The 22469-nt window shown below is 41.2% G+C and overlaps 1 long non-coding RNA gene across 1 annotated transcript; it reads right to left on the reverse strand.

The window, feature by feature from the left end:
* Positions 1–14943: 14943 nt before the first annotated feature.
* Positions 14944–17568, reverse strand: LOC144993895 (uncharacterized). Its single transcript, XR_013657176.1, has 2 exons — positions 15200–17568; positions 14944–15116 (listed from the first exon to the last, which is right to left on the reverse strand). It is a non-coding gene; the product is annotated as an uncharacterized LOC144993895 (long non-coding RNA).
* Between the last annotated feature and the right edge of the window lie 4901 nt (positions 17569–22469).

The raw sequence follows: 22469 nt of genomic DNA on the forward strand, positions 1-22469 counted from the left end.
CCTGGTATTAATTCAGTGAGACACTGAAAAGGAGTGACGCATAAAGTGGGAGCAGAGGGAGCAGCTGCAGGCACCCTGCAAGTTTAGTCAGAAGAATTCATGGAGTTCCACGCTTTTTACAGTCATCATCTTATTTAATAGAAAGCTGTGTGTGTGTGGGGTGTGTGTGTGTGTGTGTGTGTGTGTGTGACCTCAAGCCACCCCCTCCTGTTGTCAGATTTTAAGCTAATTCAGAAGAACCAAATGCTGAAATAAAAATAATTACTGGAGATTTGTGGTAAAATATTTGTGGCAAATTTCACATTCACTCCAATTTTAGAAAAGAAAAGAAAAAAAGAGTTCACACTAAAAACATAGGAAGAACCATTTCAGTCAGAAAACTCATGCAGTAAAGAAGATTTATTTCCATAAGGCTCCGTTCATATACATAAAACAAAAATTTCCATAGAAAACTTTGGGTGTTAAACTTCCCCCCAAACCAAAAGGGAGATCAGCAGAATTTGAACAGAATGTGAATGTTGAAATCAGTATTATGTGCGTTTAAGTCAGATGAAGTGTGTTTCGGAGCCATTTCATTCCATTCCAGACTTACAAGTATGACTGCTATGTGTGACCCGGCACCATTGACCGTAGGGCCGCTCCCGTTCGAGTACAGCGCCACGAAGGGAATGCACTATCTAGATAGAGCAAAAATAAAGCCAGGCTAATTGAACGTGGAGCCAATCCATCCGAAAAGACGCAGCAGGGGAACTATAAATTGAAACCGCCATGAACCAAGACCTGTAAGACGACAAACTAAACATCCATAAATTCCACACTTCAATCTGGCATACTAGATGCGAGCTTAACATACATAATTTCGACGCTTCCATCTGGCATACTATGATACGAGCTTAAGTAACATCCAAATTCGAGCTTCCATCTGGAATACTAATGCGAACTTAAGTAACATCCCAAATTCGAGGCTTCCACCTGGCGTATATAGTATTCAAACATCCAGTCCAAACATGCGTGCAGTCGTTGTGGCACCACTTCAAGGAGTGCAGGGGGCGCGATCTGCAGGGAAGCTGCAGGACGAGTAGAGACTGTGGAACTTGGAAGCCAGCTAACTTCTTCTTTAGGGGTTTTACGCCATCCACCAGAAACGGAATTGATGACCAGAGAGTAGGGGGTCGCAGGCTCAAGAAATGATACATGGATAAAAGACAAAAGCAGTATTAGTCTTGGCAACGAATATATGTATCTTAGCAGAACTGGTCAGTTTTAGAATGCTTGAGATAAAAGGAATAAATGTGCTTTAAACGACAAATCGGAGAAAGTGAAATCAAGTAGTGAGTTAAAGAGAGGGTTCTATTTGTGCATTCACCACACTTTAAATAAGCCATAGAAAGCACAGATTCCAACAGAGAATCGACATAGTGGGATATGGAACCTGCACGTATTCTTAGCACCAAACTTTTATATGCACCAATGGTAAAGAGAGAGATAACCTTTTGTCAATTCTGGAGGGAAGCATCTTTATAAGACCATCAAGGAGCAGGCGATTGGAAGGGTCTCCAACAAATTAGTAGATGAGGAATTTCAACATCTCATGTAGCACTGGACTGCAGCTTGGCTGGATTTGATGCTTTGACTACTGAAATATTAATTGGCATAGGGGTGTCTGGATACTGGCAAAGGAAGAACAATGAGATCCGTGGGGGATCCCAGTTTTTTTTAATATTATTTTAGCCGGGCTGAACCTCATGCATTTAAAGGCTGTCGAGAACAAGTCTCTAAAAGGAGATGCTCTTAGTTGAGTGTCATCTGCTTGAAAGGAGGGCAGACAGAGGATTGGCTTGCGGACACAAATTTAACTGGATTTACCTAAGTTATTCAAACACTAAACCATGTCAGCCGACACACTAAACTATTGATCATCGCATTTCTTGAACAACCTTAGTTAATCTCCACGGCTGTATTCTCTCAGAACACCATGATCTTTAGTGAGCATGCTACCACTGAGGAAAAAGCTTAAATAGAGCTGTGGATTTGGGTTCAACATCCTAAATTTCTGGCGGCCAGACATTCATAAACCACTCTCATAAAAATCCCCCCAAAACCAACGGAGGGCGCAGCATCAGTAGTCAAGTAGAGGGAGACCGAAGACTCGAAACAGTCATCGTCATAACGAAAACCACTCCAAGCATCGAGAAGGAGAGACCAGAAACGCAAGACAGAGAAACATCCAGGACAGGATCACGGAGGTCCGGAACTGAAACGTATGGAGTCCTATACTGTTCATAATTAAATGCAAATACACAATCAACCAATAAACCTCTCATAAATATATAAAATGATCATGAAATTGTGAAAAACCTGCACACTGATTTTAGATTAGCCCTTATATTATTAAATATATTTCATTTTGCGTTAAAAACCTGTTCATTATTTAAAAAAAGCATTTTAAAATATTAATTTTAATCATGTGGAATATTATTATAATTCTACGTCTTTTTTCAGAACCTTGGATTTCAAAATAAATATTTTCCAAAGTAGCTTTGTTTTTATTTCATGTTGCTGTTTTTCACAATGGCTTATTTATTTCATGAAGAGCTTTTTCAGGAGAAGGACTCTGTCTGTCAATCAAGCTAGACAAGGCGGAGACACTTTTGTGATTGGCTACTCCTTTAATCAGACATGAGCAGCAGCACCCTAACTACATCGATCAAAGATGGTTCAGCAAATGTGACGGCGCAATGCGCACCCCTCAACACTAGGGGGAGTATGCACCTCAACACATCCACAGTGGTACAAGAAATTGGGCGGTTTTGGTTCTAAATTTGCGGATAAAAGTGGCTATGGACGAGTGTGCATAATTCGGGTGATTTTGTGGTCGGTTCAGCAATTTTCATCTTCTCATGAACATCTAGTAGTGGCCTAAGTTAGGCTGGGTGGCTGTTGGAGTTCCACCAAGCTTCTATGAACTGGAGTTCCATGAACCCACCATGCCGCGTGTGGGAGGAGCTACCAGCTAAAGTTTTTAGCCTGATAGCCACATGGAGCAGTTGCCTGTGCTTATCTCAGTAACAATGAATGGATGCACAATGCACATGGAGTATGAAAAGATCAGGTTTATTTATTTTGAATAGTTCCACATGATAACAATGTTTCCATGTTTAAGTTCATGACATCATCCCAGAGAGAGTCTCTGCTTCAGGTCCTGCAGTCAAACTACGTCTTAAATTACGTGTAAATCAGAGCGCGCAGCAAGTGTGTGTGTGAGCGCAAGTTAAGGGTCTGTTGCTCAGTTCCCCGGAAAAGTAATAGTAAAAAAAGGTTTCCTCCAAAGTATAGAGACTGGTTCTTTTAACCCGCTCTGGAAGCGTCTGAACGGGGAAGTGAACCCCAAATAGAACCCCGGATCTCCGCTGCGTTTTCCGACCACGGTCAGAAACGTCATCGCAGGAAAGGTTCAACGTTTTCCACGAGAGGGAAAAATAAAATCAGAGGACCTGTTTTATCATTATTGTCTCAATGGAAATAGAAAAGTATCATAAGATTCAGGAGGCACGAGCAGGCTTGTTCCGCTTTGCGCAGCTGCCTGGTCTGACTGTCGGTCCGCCAGCTCGCCTCCTGCGAGCCGACATAAGGCACGATGTGAGCTTTGAGTGAATGGCGTGAGAATGAGGAGTGTTTCAACGGGGGACTTCAAGAGCTCCTCTGTGGTTTGGTCCACACAAACCCTCAAACTACAAAAACTGAGTCGTCCATGTTTGCATCTTCGGCAGCAAACAGATTGTTTGTCCCTATTTGATCTTGCAGATGTCGTGCAGATGTCGCTGAAATATGTCATCTCTCTGACTGGCACACCGCTCAGTGGGTATCGAGGAATATGAGTCGATTTCCATGGATGAGCCAATGAGCGTTTAGATCTCGCCCACTTTCACTGATTGACAGACAGACTCATTCTCCTGAAAAAGCTCTTCCTGAAATTATATTAAAAATAATATAATGGGTAATTTAAAATCTTTTTTTTTTCTCCCTTTCCGACCGTGGTCAGAAGCGCGGGGGACCGAAGGCGGATCCTCCTTCGGGGTTCACTTCCCTGTTCGGACCCTTAGATTCTCCAGAACGGCTTAATAAATAGTCAATAGCATTTATTCTGGGGGAAGCCTTCTTTTATTACCGTTCTCCTTCCTCCATAACATACAACAGAATGCGCGCCCCCACTGCCCCCCTCAATCTACCTCGCTGCACGCGCTCTCTCCTGCCTCTTACAAACACACACACACACACACGCGGCACATACACAACCTCATTCCACAACAGTGGGTACAGACGATCCTGGCTCCAATGCCTTCTTAAAATGAGAAGATTGTAATTGTGCTGGCACCTTTGTGAAAATAAATGTATTAATGCAAAAAGAGCTCCGCTGTTGACAACACTGTTGTTGACATCCATTGTTAACGTTAGCTACTTCCGCAAACAACAAGTGACGTCATTCCCCGTTGAGTACTGTTCTGCGCATGCGGGTCACTTCTGGGTCATTTCACGGTCACAAAGGAGATCACAAAAGTTTGCATTTAATTGAAAATGTGAACGCCCTTTGAAAAAAAACATTTAAAAAAAACAAATCGGAATTGAGCATTAAGCCCTGCCGTGTGAACGTAGCCTAATAGAAATTTTTGTAGTTTAGAATAAATATGAAAGAACAGCTAATTAGAAGTGTGCATTTCTCCTTGTAAGAACTACAGAGCTCACTTCTATTAGATAGAAATTATGTTTGTAAATAGTACTTTTTTTCCCCACAGTGATTTCCCCTGTGATTTAAAAAGAAATTTTAAGAGGAAGAATCTGTTTTTAGCAGTTACAGTGTGTGTACTATAGATTAACATTTCTCTTTCATCCATCCTTTTTCTATATACAATATGTTAAATCCTGCAGTTGCCACAGGGATGCTGGAGCTATTCTACTTACTGAAGGTACCAATCACTGATATGTTTTGAGTGATTAAATCTCTGCAGGGATCTATTAGGCCTACATGCAGGCCTAATAGATCAACAGAGGATACAGCTCTGCACACACCACTCACACACTTGGACCAAAATAATTCATATTTGAAAAGGCTATTTATATTTTTAGTTTAACATTTAACACCATGAATCCATACAAACTAGTTGAGCAACTAAGTCACTCAGGCCTTTTGCAAGTCTGTGAATGGATAGTGGATTTCTTCAGGAACAAAAGACACACGGTTAGGATGGGACATCATACCTCTGCAGCTCTGACCCTGAGCTCTGGAACACATTAAGAGTGTGTTGTCATCCCTCTCCTGTACTTTCTCGTCACACATGACCGCTTACCCATTTACACCAATGACACCGTTGTAAAATTTGCTGATGGGACTGATGCACAACATCATTGAGACAGCTACAGGGATGAGATTTAGCTTCTGATACTTTGGCGTTCTCATCACAACTTGGGCTGAATCTGAATTCTTCCCCTACTCCTCCAATCTAGAAGCACTTGAAGGGTTACGGTTGTCCGAAATAGTTTTTTTAAGGGCTAACCCTTTCAGCGGAGGGATGCCAAGCCCTCTGCTGCAAAGGTGTTACATGTCCCGCTGTGCCGCAGAGGAGAAAAGCTTTTCTACACGTAGATGTTCTCTGATCCACAGACGTTTGCATGTAAATGTAAGTAATGACTTTTTATTTAAGCATGGCTTTTTTAAGTTATAAAAAATTGTTATGGGATCGATGAGTGGGGTCAAAAAATATTATTGATCCCACAAAGCTTGTTTCGGATCAAAGAGCGGATGCCTGTCGGTAGCAATCAACATCTTCAAGTGACTTTAAACTTGAAATATCGCAAAACTACTGCAAAAAGTTCTGCAAAACAGAGAGTTGACCATGGTCCCAAAGAAAACCAAGCAACAAGTGGAAAGGACAATATCAGAAAGGCGCTTTACGACATCCAAGCTAAGGCGTCTCCTATAGTGGAGCTAGTGGAAAAGATCTGACAACTCCGAGTACAGAAAGAGCAACAAGATAACCGGGTCGACATTCTGGAGAAAAGATGCTGTGAAACAACAAGCAAGGATGAATAATTTCATTCTCCCTGGATTGCAGATCAAACCCTGGGGAAGGGCTTTCGCAGCTGCTAGCATCACAGCTACCAACGATTCTGAAACTGATGAGAGTGTGGAAAGTCAAGTTGAATCATTTCTTGCGACCAAAGAGATTTTCCTGGATCTAAATGCAGCAGGTCTGGTTGGCAGTCCAAGGTATTGTTTGTCAACTGGTTGTCAATAACATGAAGGACTTTGAGAACCGTTTGATCATGGACGTCTAGGCAAACCAATGCAGTTATAAATAGAAGAGCCAATTATTGAGCTTGAGATCTGCACTATCTCTTAAAGTCAACTGTGACCTGGATCTCCAGCAGAGTTCTGACCTGCAGACAACTTGAGCTCAACTTATTCAGCTGCACTGATAACAGCTGCAGGACAAGGACCCTGACAAACAATGTCCAGAAGGACAGCTGTCAATCAGGCAGTAGAAAAAGGAATACCAACAGTGGATAATGGAAAGAATATGGACCTTTTTATTTCACAGCATTTCCATAAAATTCTAATATAAAAATTACTTAATCAATTGTTGAAGATGCCTCCTTGTGGCTACATAGTTATACAGAAGAGCAAAGGGTTTTGCCCAAAGGTATACATATCCTATATTCTTGTCTTGCATTTAACCAACTGAGCTATCCAGCCCCTCTATTCTATTCTATTCTATTAAATGATTTATTTATATCAAATAATATACAATTTTCAAATATTAAGATGAACAAACACAAGCTAGGAACTGAGACAATTAATTTCAAGTGTCATCAAAAGCTAAACATAGATCAAAATGATTTTTCCCATAACTGTAAAATTCTAGAAAAAGTTTTTTTAATTTTTTTATTCCAACACTTTCTTTCTCATCTCTGCTTTTTTGTCACTCAGACTGTTCAGGATTAGCTGTGAATTTGTTAGCTTCAATATAGTTCACCACTAAACATTTTTACCAAAAATCTCTTTTCTCCAGCAGCACTATATCATCATGTCAGTTTTAGAAGAATGAGTACTGACAATGATTTATGACCTACTAGCTTCTCTGTATTTGTATGGGTTCACTCAACACCATGACAATCTTATGAGATCTGCATCAGCAACACATCAAGTCTCCACTCCAATAAACACACCAGTACTTATGATCTTTATAGAAATAAATGTTTATGCATCTCTGAATCCAACATGAGTTAACTCTGACAGTTTTTATGAAATGTGGACACCCTAAATATTTCAAACTAATAATGACCCGGTCACCCTCACCAAGTCTGGTTCTGCTTGAGATTTCTTTCCATTTCAGTTCCTAATGGAGTCTTTCCTCATCATAGTTGCCCAATTTCATGCTCAGAATGGAGGCTACACAGAAAATCCTTTGATGGAATCCATTGGTCTGCTGTCCATTATTAAGTTATGATAATGGTACCATTTTCTGGAATAAATATATTGGTTTCATACAGTATATTTATATTTCCATAATTTTTTTTGTTTGTTTTTGTTTTTTTGTGCGGCATATTAAAACAACCATGGTTGTAAAATCAGTGTCCTGATTATGTAGTATATGTATAACGGAAGTATAAAAGAAAAAAAAACAAAAAAGAAGAAACATGATATTAAATAAAAATAAAATAAAAAAAGAAATGCTGTGTACTCACAGGATCAAAAACCATTCTGTTTGTCTGCTCCAACCAAACTAAATTCATTTGGCTAAGCTACTGTAAGCTCCTAACAGGTAAATTCCTCCAAGTCTTCCATGCATTTCAGAATTTTTGTCCTTGCTGCAGAGATTCCCCAACGTTTTTACAGTGTCCCAACTGATCTGCACGACCCATCAACTAGAGAGAAACAAACTTTATCTCTTAATATTGTTCTTGAAGCAATAGAATCCAGCACTTCAGCCTTTGGTTGTGATAGAGCATCCAGGTCAGGAAAATAAGTGAGTTGTGATTGGTGTAGACCACCACTGTTTGCAGGCTGGAGCCAACATGTTCTTCAAAAGGCTGAAGAGCAACAGGGCAATGGACTCCTGCTGAATGGTTGAGTAGTTCATGTGTCGAGATTTTAACTTGGCTCAGAAGTAGAAGATGGAGGAGCCAATTCCTTTAGCCATCCTTTAGGAAGACAACTCCTGCATCAGCGGCTCTGGCATCGATCGCTAACTTACATGGAAGTGGAAAGTCAGCGGCTGCCAATACTAGAGCACGCCTAAAAGAGTCTGTGAGGACGTCTAAAAGAGTCTTCACAGCAATGAAATGGTGTGAATAGTAAAAGGTGTATACTTATGCAGCGTTTTTTTTAAAATCTTGATTAAGACAGAACTCATAGAACTCCAAGCTGCTGCTGTGTTTAGATAAACAGTGTTCTGGATTGTAATACATTTCCCTGTTCGTGACTTCTGTTTAATTATAGAACAATGATAAGAAAGCTGTTTAACTGGAACAGCAGACCCAATATCAATGTCATGCTGTAATACATCTGCATAGGAAGGCACACCATTGATGACACTAGGATAAGGCTCATTCAGGTTAACTATGTCACTATAGTCAATATTTGTAAGGCAGGACAACTTTGGCTCCAGATCAGATAAAAAAAATCTAAATTTGTTCATTTTCAGCTTCAAGTTCTACATCAACGATGCAAAAAACACTGGAGCTTCAACTGGAGAAGCTTAAACAACATGATCCCTTTGAATAGAAAAGGTTTTAGTATACCAACATGGCGAAGCCCAGATTTTCTCCTTGGCTCAACTGTTTTGATGATGTGGTCGATGTCAGGCCAATCTACTGAGGCAACAATTTATGATATACATTTTTGTAACACCAAACAAACCGCACACATGGTGTCGGAACTTCTGCTGGAGAACTATTTGGTAAAAAGTCCCTATTCTAACAAGGGATATGAAACTCCAGGCCTTAAGGGTCAGTGTGTCTGCATGATTTCCAGATATCCAAGTCCTACTTGTGACTGATTACCTGGTTCAGGTGTGTCAGCTTAGTAGAACATAGCAGAGCAGGGTATGTTAGAAAACATGCAGAAAAGCAGCCATCAGGGCCTGGAGTTTCCCATCCCCGGATGCATCAGGATTCCCTGATCTATAAAAATGATTTAATCAGTTGTTTTCACAGGATAGTCTTCTTAGGAGGAGTCATTGTTTTGAGTGTTTTTAGAAGCTTCATGAGTAAGCTTCAAGGTTAACTTTGGTGTCATTTCTGAAGTTGAAATAAAACCCTTCATTGGGAAAACTAGAGCTTATTGCAGCAGAAAAAAACCTGAAACCAATTATGTTGTTGCACAATTTTCAAGAAGAGGTGCAGGCACAAAATTATTTGCAGTATCCCTCACAATGGTACTTGCTCTACGGTCTGACTGTGCAACCAATGCCAGTGCCCCGGAGAGAATGAAGGATTGTAAACCACCGGTGTCACACAATACTGTGACATGGGGCTGAAACTCAGTCCCATTTCACAGTGACACGAAACCTTATAAAATAAAAGGTGTAAAGCCAGCAATCTGCCTTCTTGTCAGACATTTTAATGTCATTTTATAGCATTGATGTATTTCTTCAGTATAGGAACCATTTTAAGCCCAAACCTTTTGATAATTTGGGTTCAACTTCTTCTTTGCCAACATTCTGCAATCTGCCAGCACATTCCCAATTTTATGGCAGTAGAATTACTTTTGTCTTCCGCTCTTGGACCCAAGAAAAGTGATGCTCTCCAGCTGTTTAACATTAATATCTAGGATGGCATCCCGAGAGTAAACAAAGATGTTTTCATGGCAGCATAAACCTATTCACAAGGACAGCAGCTCTCTGTTTAGAGGTTCCCTTTGGCTCATTCAGATACACAACCACCCACTCAGTCAGACAGAACTCGTCCAGCAACAAACGCTCTAGTTAGGCCTCTCTATCTAACAAAAAATAAATGAATAAAAAAGAAGGGTTTGGTGGTATCATAATTTGATGAAGTGAAAGCAACCTCAATGTTGTAAAAAGTGCCGTTAAATAGTCTCACAAATCTATGTACATGCTAAATCCACAAGCAACTTTTTGGACTCAAACTCAAAAACCAGTGCTATACAGTTACCAGGTTTCATGTCCATGTAAACTGATCAGATAATCTGTATCTGCTTACTTTCAGTTGTCATATTCTTTTGTCATGTCAAAAGCCTCATTGTGTAAATGTATGTAGTTCAATGCCGTGTGCTCTCAGCAAATTATTTAGTGTAGAAAAAAACTGTTCCATCTTGTTTTGCTGCCTTTAGAATTTACTAACCATAACATTTGTTTATGTACTGTATGTACTATATGTATGTACTATATGTATGTATGTATGTATGTATGTATCTATGTATGTGTGTATATATTACATACATACACACAAAAACCAAGACATATTTTCAGACATCTTTTTATTAAATTACCTACTGTACATGCTTCTGTTTTGTAGTAAACTTTAGACATTAGAGTTTCTCCATTTGTTTCTACGTAAAACATTTTTGTTGCACCTTCTCCAAGAACTAAATTATTCCTTCTTTGTTTCTGTTCAATTTTGTAGTTTTGTCTGCTTCTGACATAAGATTAAAATTCCTATTTTACCACTACTTGCGTATCTTTAAAAGGTTTTTCTAGTCCTATTCACCTCGAGAAAGCCCATTGAGACGACTGTTGTTGTGAATTTGGGGTATACAAATAAAATTGAATTGAATTGAGATCTTTCTTCAGATTTGACACAAAAACAGATGAAAATAATCGAACATGTTTCTTTTAAAGAAAAACTTACTGCAAGTAATTCAAATCCTTAAAACAATGATAAAAGGTGATAAAAGTTGCATTGTATCTGTTTTTTGGGATTTCTTTACCCATCTAAATGTATTTTTCTGTTCCTTTAGCCCATTTTTCATGCCACGAGAAGCTCCCATGATGCTTTGTAAGCTTTTGTTGGCTTCCTCATCAGGTTCTGGGTCTGTTTCGGAGTTCAAACCCACAGAAAGTTCAGATTGAATTGTATGACGCAGAGAGTAACATTTATTTGCTATACTGAATTATTCCATTCTTGTGGCCTTTTTAACCTGCAAATCAAGACTTTTGATATTCTCTAAAAAATAAAAAGGAATCCCCCTTTTTCTGGCACAAGGAGCGGAATTTCTTTAATGATAACATGAGAATGCATGAAAATCCAGCAGCAGGTTCCGTTAAAGGAAAAGCCTGATGTGACTCCAAACTCACTGCGACATTCTCCAACTTGGGTTCAGACTGTGTTGGAAGAAGGGGAAATGTTTTTGACAGCATATCACATTAAACAGAAGAAGAATTACCGGAATGTTGTGTACTTTAAACATGCTGCACATCCCCAGTTTTATGTCATGAAAGAAGAAAAAGGCAAGAAAACAAATTATGGTCTTTTTTCTCTGATATTAAAGGACCAGCTGTTATTATTATTATTATGGCCCGTAGCAGCAGTCACTGACTGCAAGGACCATATTGTTTTCGCAGTTGGAACGATTTCGGCGCCTTTCAGCGAAAATTTGTCCCCCGCCGCATGCTCGAAAAGTCACCAAAATGTGCACACACCTGGGATACATTGAAAATGAATTTTTCCACTAAGTGAACATCCCCCCCACCCCCTGAAGACGATGACATCATGGTGAGCGATCCCGGCTTGGCGGCCATTCTGTGGCGAACTCTGAGGCTCTCTGAGAGGGTTTCCATAGAAACTGTATTAAACCTAGTCCTAAATTTGAGTTCTGACATTTTTAATAAATAAAAGGCTTGCACCAGAGGACATCAAGGTCCGCGAGGGCTCATAGTTTTCTTTTTGGTTTTTCTTCTCCTGGATCAATTCTCCCTGCTAAAGATAGGCTGTTGACACTTGTGAATAGTCAGTGGGTTGCCTTGGTAAAAATAGCTCTTCAACTCTCAGCAGCAAAGCTGACCCAGACATCACTATTCAGGAGCTGCAGTTTAAAGGACACATGAGACAATCTACACAAATATTAAAACAAAATCATGGCGTTAGAAAAAAGAAAAAAGCTTCTAACCAATCAAGTGTCAAAAAGTGTGGAGCGAAAATTAGTAATAGCTATGTCTCCCTTAATGCTCTTAAAGGATTGTCATGGATTTTTCTAGCACAATGACAAGCAAACATTAAAAGACAAATTTATAAAAAGAAATAGAAAAAGCACGACTACAAAAATTTGGCTGCATGGTGGAGCAGTGGTTAGGAATCTTGCCTCACAGCAAGAAGGCCCCTGGTTCAAGTCCCAGCAGGGAGACCTGAAACAGAACACCAATGGGGGACCTTTCTGGGGGAAGTTTACATTTTCTCCTTGTGCATGCGTGGGTTGTCTCCGGGGTGTCTGGCTTACTCCCATATCCGAAAGCATGCTTCAAAGGTTAATTGGTTACTCTCAAAAACAAAATTGTCCTTAGGGTGTGCATGTGTATGTGTCACAAACAGGTCACACACCTCATGGCGCCCCCTGAGGCGAACGTGTTTGCTCGCGCTGCTCTGCTGGCTTTTTGTTATTTTTTTGCGTATTTTGTGTTTACTACACTGCACAGATGCCATGAAGGACTGGGGTGCAACAGGCAGACACTGCTTAAAATTGCAGACCTGCACCATTTTGGATTTAACAGATTTATATCTCCGGACCTGCAATTTATTGTGCGCCCTAATGACCATCGCCGCCACGACCATCAGGATGCCCCCGGCTCGCCGGCCTCCTGAGAGCCAGCTGACCTGAGGAGAGTGCTTCAGAGACGGCGCCGCAAGAGAGGCAAGAGGGGAGGGCTCCAGGCTCGGCTAAAAGCCAGTGCAACTCGACCACGGCTACCCAGCCTCCTGCTAGCCAACGTGCGGTCTCTGGAAAACAAACTAGGCGAACTAAGAGCCAGGAGGACTACGCAGTGGGAGATAAGAGATTGCTGTGCTTTGATCTTCACCGAAACCTGGCTTTCAGAAAACGTCCCAGATTCCGCCCTTCAGCTACAGATGCACTCCATTCATCGGGGAGACCGGAGAGCAGCCTCTGGTAAGGCGAAGGGGGGCGGCGTGTGTGTTGATCAACAACACATGGTGTGAGGACGTACGGACTGTTCACCAGCACAGTTCGCCTAAAGTGGAGTTTTTGATGCTGAAGTGCCAACCCTATTACTTGCCGAGGGAGTTTACGGCTGTGTTTTTAGACACCGTCTATATTTTCCCGCGAGCCAACTGTGCAGCGGGACTCGGCAAGCACATTAGAAACGGCTCACCCTGATGCTGTTTTTATTGCTGCAGGCGACTTTAATCATACATTTAATCAACATTTTGGATCATGTTTACACCAACATACAGGGCCGCACTCCGCCCCCACTTTGGACACTCGGACCACAAACAATCTAATCCAGTCACCAAACAGGTTTCAGCTCTGGACACCTGAGACCACATTGCAGGACTGTTTTATGACAGACTGGGATGTGTTTAAAGCTGCAGCCACTCTGAAAGACTCTTCCGTCAGCATACAGGATTATGTGTCATGACTAGAATGCGGGACGGACCCAGATGCTAAAACCCAGAAGGCAGAGACAGGTAGGTGAAAGGTAAGTAAGAAGTTTATTTGAGTTCTTGTTGGGTCCTGGCGAAGCTGTGGGTAACGCGGCTGCGGCTCATGATTGGAGGCTCCGGTACCGTTCGTGGCGAGCTCCCTGAGCGAGGGGCTAGACAGAGTTCGTGGCTTGAGTTCTTGGTGCGTGGTGTGGCTGGAGATCTTGAGGAGCACAGAGACTGTGGCTCACAATGGCAGGCGGCGTCAGCGATGGATAGCTGTGGCTTCTGCTGCTCTACCTGGTAAGACTCAGGTGACACTCATGGCATGAGGTGAAAAACCTGAAGTGCATAGGACAAGACACAGTTAGCTTAGGACGAGACAAGGGGCCAGACGTAGAGAGCTTCAGGAGACTAGGCACCATCAGGGTTAACGAACTGGCGAAGAATGATGAAGCTGGGTCTCCTTTTGTAGCAGGTGGCTAGATGAGTAGAGTAGTCACAGCTGAGAGGAATGAGCAGCAAAGCTGGAGGGGGAGGAGTCTGACAGGCCACCATGACATTATGCTGCGTATGTGACTGGATACATCAGCACTTGTGTGGAGAACATCGTGCCCACCATCCAAGTCAGGATGTTTCCTAACCAGAAGCCCTGGATAAACAGCCATGTACGTCACATGCTGCATGCTCGCTCCACTGCATTTACATCTGGCAATGAGTCAGAGTACAAAACTGCGAAGTACGGCCTGAGAAAGGCCATCACAGCAGCAAAGAGGCAGTAAAGAGAGAAGCTGGATGGTTTCTATTCCGCTGCTGACTCTGGCTGCATGTGAAGGGGCTTGCAGCGCATCACGGACGGTCATCATCATCAAGACGACCCTGACGAAGGTGGAAGGTATTCAACCGAAACATGTCGGTACCTTTAACAAGAGCAAACCAGTGTCTGATAGAAAAATAATTTAGTTTTAACTTAGTATAAAAGTTTTTTTTCTCTAACTTTTGGCTTCTCCCAGGGGTCGCCACAGCGAAACAACCCTCCCATGAGGATGAGTCGCATGGTTAAATTGGCAATGTTTTTACGCTGGATGCCCTTCCTGACGCAACCCTCTCAATCCAACCGGGCTTGGGGCCGGCACAGCAGCAGAGAAGGGAATAGGGAGCAACCTCGATTCGAACCCTGGTTTCACAGATGGAAGGCACCGCAAACCAGCACGAGCTAAACCGGCCCCTGTCAGTATAAAAGTTTTTAATTTCTTAAAATAAAAATAGTGTCATGATCTCAAGGCGAGCGAACCCAGATGCTGGAACCCAGAAAGAGGACCGGGACGTGGCAGGTAAGAAGGATTTATTAATTTCTTCGAGGCTGGCAAAGAGAGTTGGCGAGTTGTGATCCAGATAGTGATAGGCTGTGGCACGGCTGGAGGTACAGACGCGGCGGTCCTCGGGTTCTTCCGGACAGCAGGCTTGGGTGTCTGCGCTGACGTAACTCTTGAGCAGGATTCCTGGGACAAGGAGACAAGATTTAGAGCCAGAACTATAAACTAGGCAAGAAGTGCTAGGACTAAGACAAGACCAGGCTAGTCACCATAATGGGCAACGATCTGGCGTGGATTTCTGGCGTTGGGTCTCCTTTTAAGCAGCAGAGGTTGATGAGTGGAGTGACGGCAGCTGGGGAGTAATCAGGAGCAGAGAGGAGCCAAGCTGGAGGGGGAGGAGTCTGACAGAGGCACCATGACAAATAGGTGTGTATTTATTCATATCTAAGGGGAATTGGGCTTGAAATATCAGATTGGGCATCTATGCATTAGGACTTAAACACAGTCCATATAACCTTACCTGACAGAATCAAATTTAAGGATTTATGCTAGAGTAACAAGCAAAAATGTGTTTTCTATGCAACTGTAATTGTCACTTTAAAAAGTTATGATAAATAAATTAGTTATTTAACATTAAGGAGTATTTTGTTTTATTTTTCATTACATTTAGTTACATGTATAAGTTATATCTGGCCCTTTGAGGACAACCACTATGCTGATGTGGACCTCAGTGAAAATGAGTTTGACATCCCTGCTCTGCACCTTGTTCACCCACAACTATGTGGCCTCTAATAAGGACAAAGTCAAGACGTCTGAAGTTCGCTGACGCCACAGCTGTGATAGGACGCATAACTGGCGGGGACGAAGCAGCCTACAGGAGGGAGGTGGCCAGTCTGGTGACATGGTGTGAGGACAACAACCTCACCCTCAACACAGACAAGACAAAGGAGATGATAGTAGACATGAGGAAGGAGAGGAACCCTCATCAGCCGCTGCTTACCCGGGGTCTGTAAGTGGAGAGGGTGAGCAACTGGGGGTCCACCTCAGCCAGGACCTCACCTGGACACTCAACACCACACAGCTGGTGAAGAAAGCTCATCAGCGGCTGTACTTTCTGAGGAGGCTGAGGAGGTTCGGCATGTCCCCAAAGATCCTCAGCAACTTCAACAGCTGCATGGTTGAGTCCATCCAGACCAGCTGCATCACAGTGTGGTAGGCAGCTCTACCGCCATGGACCGCCAACGCCTGCATTGAGTGGTGAAGACTGCGTCCAAGATCACAAGGACTCCTCTTCCCTCGCTGCAGAGCATCTACAAACGCAGGGTCCGCAGGACAGCTGCTTTCATCATCAAAGACCCCACCTGCAACGAAGTCTGTTCACTCTCCTCCCCGCAGGACGGAGGTACAGGAGTGTGAAATGCTAAATTCTAGCAGCCCCCTGACTCCGTAAGGGATAAAACGGGTTTAGAAGATGAATGAATGAAACAAAAATGTAACGAAATAAGCCTAACTTTGTGTCTTGTGAAGAACATCCTTACGCTCATTCAGTCTCTGGCAGATCTTCTCAGTTGCTTATCAATTCCAGGCAAGCCTTTTGGTTCTCGCTGACCCTGTTAACCGGTCAGTTCTCTAGTCTGCCTGTTTAAGCCTGTTTTCTTTTTTTTGCACTTTTACTTGGGATTTGAATTCTGGATTGGATCATTGGCTATTTCAACAAGCGTTGCTGTGACCTCTGCTATATTTTTGGACCTGGATTTGGTTGATGTTTCTGTCCTTCTGCTATGACCAAGAGTTAGATGTCAGCCTGTCACCAGTCTCTTATGAGAGACTATAGTTGGACATCAATATCATGCTCACTGGAATCTCCTCTGTCCTCTTTCTCCTCCTATGATAACTGGGCCTACTTATCAGCTGCTCTATAGGTTATATCTTTGCCCTTAATAAACTGTTTTATATTCATAATGAGCTTGTCTTTTCCTGAGGTCTAGCACCAGATCATGGCAGAATGATCTGACCAACATGGACATTCAGAAAGCTTAGCATTGGAAGTCTCAGATGTAAGGTGTGATTGATAGTTATAACAATTACTCATTAAATTTATCTTTAGCTTTACATAAAATGTTGCAGTAATTCATCGTACTTTATCAATTCTAGATTCCATGATAAATGCTCCTACATTTTCAGTCCATGAACCACACAGGCCTCCACTGCAGAGATTCTCAGGAGATGGAGACAAATACCATCTATTTTTAACTCTGTTCTATCACCTTGCTCTACAACCCTCTTCCTTTCTCTTTGAAAGTTCAAAGGTGGCCAATCTGATCTCATCGCTGTCCAACCAAGCTGCTCAGTTGGGAACAGCAGAGTGGGAGAGGAATTCATCATTGTGCTCCATGTTGGACAAAATCTCTTAGGAGAAAGTACTAGTTTTTGATCTAGTCCGACCTGAGAGAAGTCTGTCTTCCTTGCATCAGCCAAGGTACCGTAATTTCCGGACTATAGAGCACACCTGATTATAAGCCGTACCCATTACATTTTTAAAGAATAAACCATTTTGTACATACTGTACTTAAGCCACACCTTTCTAAAAGCCGCATGTGTCCACATTGAAACATGTGTTGTAGAATGAAGATGTGTATGTGCTGAAACTGCGCGCCGCGTTTGTAAGAAAGAGGGAGCGCGTGCAGCGGAAGAAGGGGAGAGCTCGTGCAGCGCAAGAGGGAGCGAGAGCGCGCAGCAGAAATGTGTTGGGGGTGCGCGTTTATGTTTGTTATAAAAATTGAAGGAGAACTGTGATAAAAGAAGGTTTCCCCAAGATGAACCAAGAATGATTCTTTATTAACCCGCTCTACAGGCTCCGAACGGGGAAGTGAACAACCGAAGGAAGATCTGCCAGAGGAGAGGATCTCCCCTGCATTTTCACCTTTTTTCTTTAAGGTTCTGCATATGGTGCATGATTTGAACTATAATAAACAGAATCAACTGCTAATAATTTACATTTCTCTTTTAGTCCTATGTTCAAACTTCAAGGGCTTCTGGGGGAATTTCCATCGTATTCATTTCCACTACAAGCTGTGTGCGTTCTTGAGTGTGCGACGCGGCCAACACCGGAGGCTTTTTTGATTGGGGGGTGGGGTGACGCAATAGTCCTGACTCTTGCTGCTTCATCACCGCGGTGATCAAAAATCCCGCACCGTCACAGCTCAACTCCAGAGCGGTTAAATAGAGAATCAATCACTGTTCTTCTGAGGGAAACCTTTAGTACTGTTCTCCTTCACTCCGTAACACCAAACATAAACATAATGAATTCACTCCTGAACTTGCGCCGTCCCGTCACGCAGCAGACCGGCTTTTCCAAACCCATTGGTGGTGGTGGATTTTTTCACACTGCTTTTACCGATTGCTTTTGACTTTAAAGCTGCGTCATATGCATTTCTTCTTGCATTTTCCATGATGAGGGTCTGTTCGTGCTATTTATTTACAAAGCAGGTATTTACATGAAACCTTCATCTACATATACTGCAGTCCCCCTGTCTCACTTTTACCCTTTCTGCTCGAGCGCCCCTAGCGGCCGTTAGAAAAAATGCATTAAAAAAAAGAAAAAAAATGCATAAATTAGCTGCATCATTGAATAAGCCGCAGGGTTGAAAGCGTGAGACAAAAGTAGCGTTTTATAATCCGGAAATTACGTTAATCACACAGTTGACCGATATGGGTTCTGGATTGTAGCTGCATAAATTATCCTTGTTCATGTATTTTACCAAATACTGTTGGATGAATTCAAAGATGAAGGATCCTGCTTTACCCCTAAAACAAGCTGATAGACCTGGCAGTTCAAACTGATGAGTGGTTCTGCAAGAGGACCGTACGGGGGAAGACAATTGTCAAGAGTATTTGTAAATGTAGGAAATCTTTGTGGAGCTTGATCCTTTTGTGACTTCATGTCACAGACATATTCTTCAAGGTTGCAGAAATTCCTCCAATCTCAGTTTTTATAGGCATTTGTCTTTCATCTGGTTGCTTCTGCCTGCAAATATTGACAATAGCCAGTTGGACTGAAAAAATCTTATTTACAATGATGCAGCTAAACTAGAAAATACTGGTTTTGTGTTGGCCATTCAATATATTGCTGTCATCACTCTCCTGAATAGATAAACAAAAAGATCCAAAAAGATAGATAGATTTTATTGTCATTGACACACGTACAATGAAATTAAAAGGAACAAATAAAATCACAACAAGGATCCAATCCAAATTAGAATCGTTGTATGTGAAAGAGCTCATACCTGTATACTATTTATATTGGAGACTGTGCAACTCAGTTTCCTTCTCCATCCATCCATCTTTAGAACCCGCTGAATCTCCTTTGGGGGTCATGGGGTTGCTGGAGCCAACCCAGCTACTATTGGCAAAGGCAGGATACACCCTGGACAGGTCGTCTGTCTGTCATAGGGCTACACACTGTCACAGACATGACTACTGACAGTTAGGAATCACCACTTGACCCGCACAGCATGTTTTGTGGGTGGAAGCAAAAGAAAACTCACAAATAAAAAACTCCCCACAGAATGGTCCCTGGGTCTTTTCGCTGTGAGGTGAGAGTGCTAACCACTACACCGCTGTGCCATGTTCTTATCTCTCTTTTCTTTTCCCTGGGTCTTTTTTCCAATTTTCAAATGTGTCAATTGATCTCCCGTGTGAGAGACAAAAACCAACAGGTCTGTGACAACACACATCTTTATGTATAGAAATCCTTTATTTCTTCAATGTAAATTCTTAGGCATAGCCAGCCCAGGAAAAGCACCATTAAAGTTCAGCTTGTAAGACCATTGAATATGGTGCCGAATTTGCCAGTATTTTTGGAAGACAAATGGTTGGAGGTTAGTCATATAATGACACAGATAATGTGGTTTCTGAAGCACAGTGCTTTGCAGTTAGCAGAAACATTATTCTATTTATTTATTTATTTATCATGTTTTCAGAAGATTGTACAGTAGACAGTGGAAATTGTGGATCAATTTATTATTCTTTAATTCTCCTTGTTATGTAATCTCACCACTTTAGTCCTGAGCATCAAGAGGTTTGTAATGAAAATGATCGTGGTCTTTTGGTTAAGCACTTATAATAGATGAAAGGAGACATAATGAATATGAAGAGGGCTTCAGTAAAATGAGCATAATTTTATAGAACATGTTTGATATATGAGTGCATAATTTTACCCTTCCTCTTCTGCAGAAGTTAGTGGCTACTTTTTTTTTTAAGAGTCTCAAGGGTATCAAGGCTGTTTTGAATTAAAATGCAGTTCATTACCTCAAATTATTGCATAATTATTATGAATGAGAACTATTTTGCACCACTATGACTTGTCATATTGTGTTTACTCCCTAATCTTTTTCCCTATACTTGCACAAAGCTTGACATGGATTTTACCGTAGTTATTTGGAGTGCCAACTACTGGAATTTGTTTAAATAGTAAACAAACAAAAAAAAAGTCTTAAATTATGTTACCCTACTGGGTAGACGTCTAATCCTACTTAATTGGAAAAGCAAATTTCCCCCAACATATCTTCATTTGGAAAGAAACACAATGCAATACTTACATTTGGAAAAGACTAAATTTTCATTGAGACAGCAAGAAAACCTTTTTTTAATAAAACATGGCAACCGTTCATTGATTATTTCAACAGTGTATAAACAAGTCAACTTCTACTTAAACACGTAATAGTAAAATAAGCAGTTTTTTTTTCTTTATGTTTTTTTTGTTGCCTTTTTTTGTTGTTGTTTTTTTGATATTGTACTGTCTGCATTGTCTGCCGAAAAAAAGAATAAAATAAAAAAAAAGATCATGGTGTGAGCTCAAATCTGAAAATGTGTGGACGCAAGACATTTTCCAGATTTAGAAATAGGTATGTGGAGTGAACCCTGCAAACCACTTGGATTTGTGGTGAAATGCTTCAAGGAAGAAGAGTTTAAATCCAGCTCCCATGACTTAACTTCAAGACACCTGGATGAATTAGAACCTTTACCGAAATTCTGAGAAAAAAACAACAACCCACGTTTATCACTAAAAAGTTGAAGTGAGCCTCAGTTCAGGAAAAAAAAAAAGAAAAACTACTTTAGCAGCAGTAATATTTAACTATAGAAGTTTTCTATAGGACCAAGTTCTGGATATTCATAGAGTAAAAACAGACTTACGGTATATAACATGTTTCTTTTCCTGCCTGCATTCATATTCTGTACCTGTGCAAGTTTGTCTTCTGTGCTGAGCAGTGACAGCTCCGCTAACAATCTCCTCACTGACATCACTTCTACATGTACACTTATAAATATGTTCACAGTCTACTCCAGTTCTCTTTGGGGTTATCCATCCATTTCATTGATAAACTAATTTCAAATGACATTCCTGGAACATATTTTACATACATTCAAATGTTTAGGGGATTTTCCGTTTCCTCTCAGAATCATCTATCCACATAGTTGTTTTTTTGTGAGGATCTGCTCGTTCACCTGCTTTTTTGACGCTCACAGGATGCCCTACACCTGCTCACTCCTCACCTGATTTTGACTAATTACACTCATTAGGTGCAGATGGCTCCTGCTCCATTTTGGCTCTTCAGTTTTTCTCCCACCAGTTCATTGTGCTTCCTGCTCACGGTCACGGTGGAGTGATGGGGAAACCAAAGCTTTCCAAATCACTGAACCAATGTAAATGAATCGTATTAAAATGCCTCAGTGTTGTGAGGCATTTGGCTGATTAAAATTAGTCACACCTGTTGGCCAGACTTCAACAGTGCATCAGCATGGAACGTGAAAAGCCAGTGTGTCATGAAAGAGTAATTATGTGTGTAAAGGTCACATGTAATACCAAAACCTTCATGTATTTTCCAAAAGCTCTTTTTTTTATAAATAAATAGTCATGTTACAGAGGGACCTGTATGAAATAATCTAAAGCAAATACTCTGCTTTTGCAGATTGTTTTAAAAACAAAAGTTAGATCTTTAAAATACCTAATTTTACAAAAAAAGAAATAGAACTGTGTAATTCAGTACTACTGGGGAAATAATATGCTCAATTTTAAAGTAATAAGGGCGATACAAACATTTTTAATAAGAAAAAGAATCCTATCTGCAGAATTCACACATGACCTGCACACTAACTAAACATTTACCAAACATACATGAACTAATATTTATCAGTGTAGAATGTATGTATTTATATGTAAGAATGTAAATCAACACAAAATCCCTTTATGATTCTTGTCATATTTGTGGAATTATTTTGACGATCAGAGGTCCTGCAGTGCGATTTAAGCGTTGCTGTGGATCATAGGTCAGTCATTTCGGGTGTCCCAGTGCGATTTGGACGGTCTCTTGGGACCACACTGTTTAAAATAGAATGTTGCCTTTGCTGATGTTTTCAGTTTCAGTTTATTTTGACAACAATATTTAGCCTAAAAAACATTTTAAAATGACTTTAAAATACTATTTTCTGTCGACTTGAGCTTCATGTGGTTTTAATGCAAAACACAAACTATTTTGA

The sequence above is a fragment of the Oryzias latipes genome, chromosome 7 (genome assembly GCF_053564925.1).
Source record: "Oryzias latipes strain Hd-rR chromosome 7, Olatipes_Hd-rR_3.1".
Taxonomy (NCBI): Eukaryota; Metazoa; Chordata; class Actinopteri; order Beloniformes; family Adrianichthyidae; genus Oryzias; species Oryzias latipes.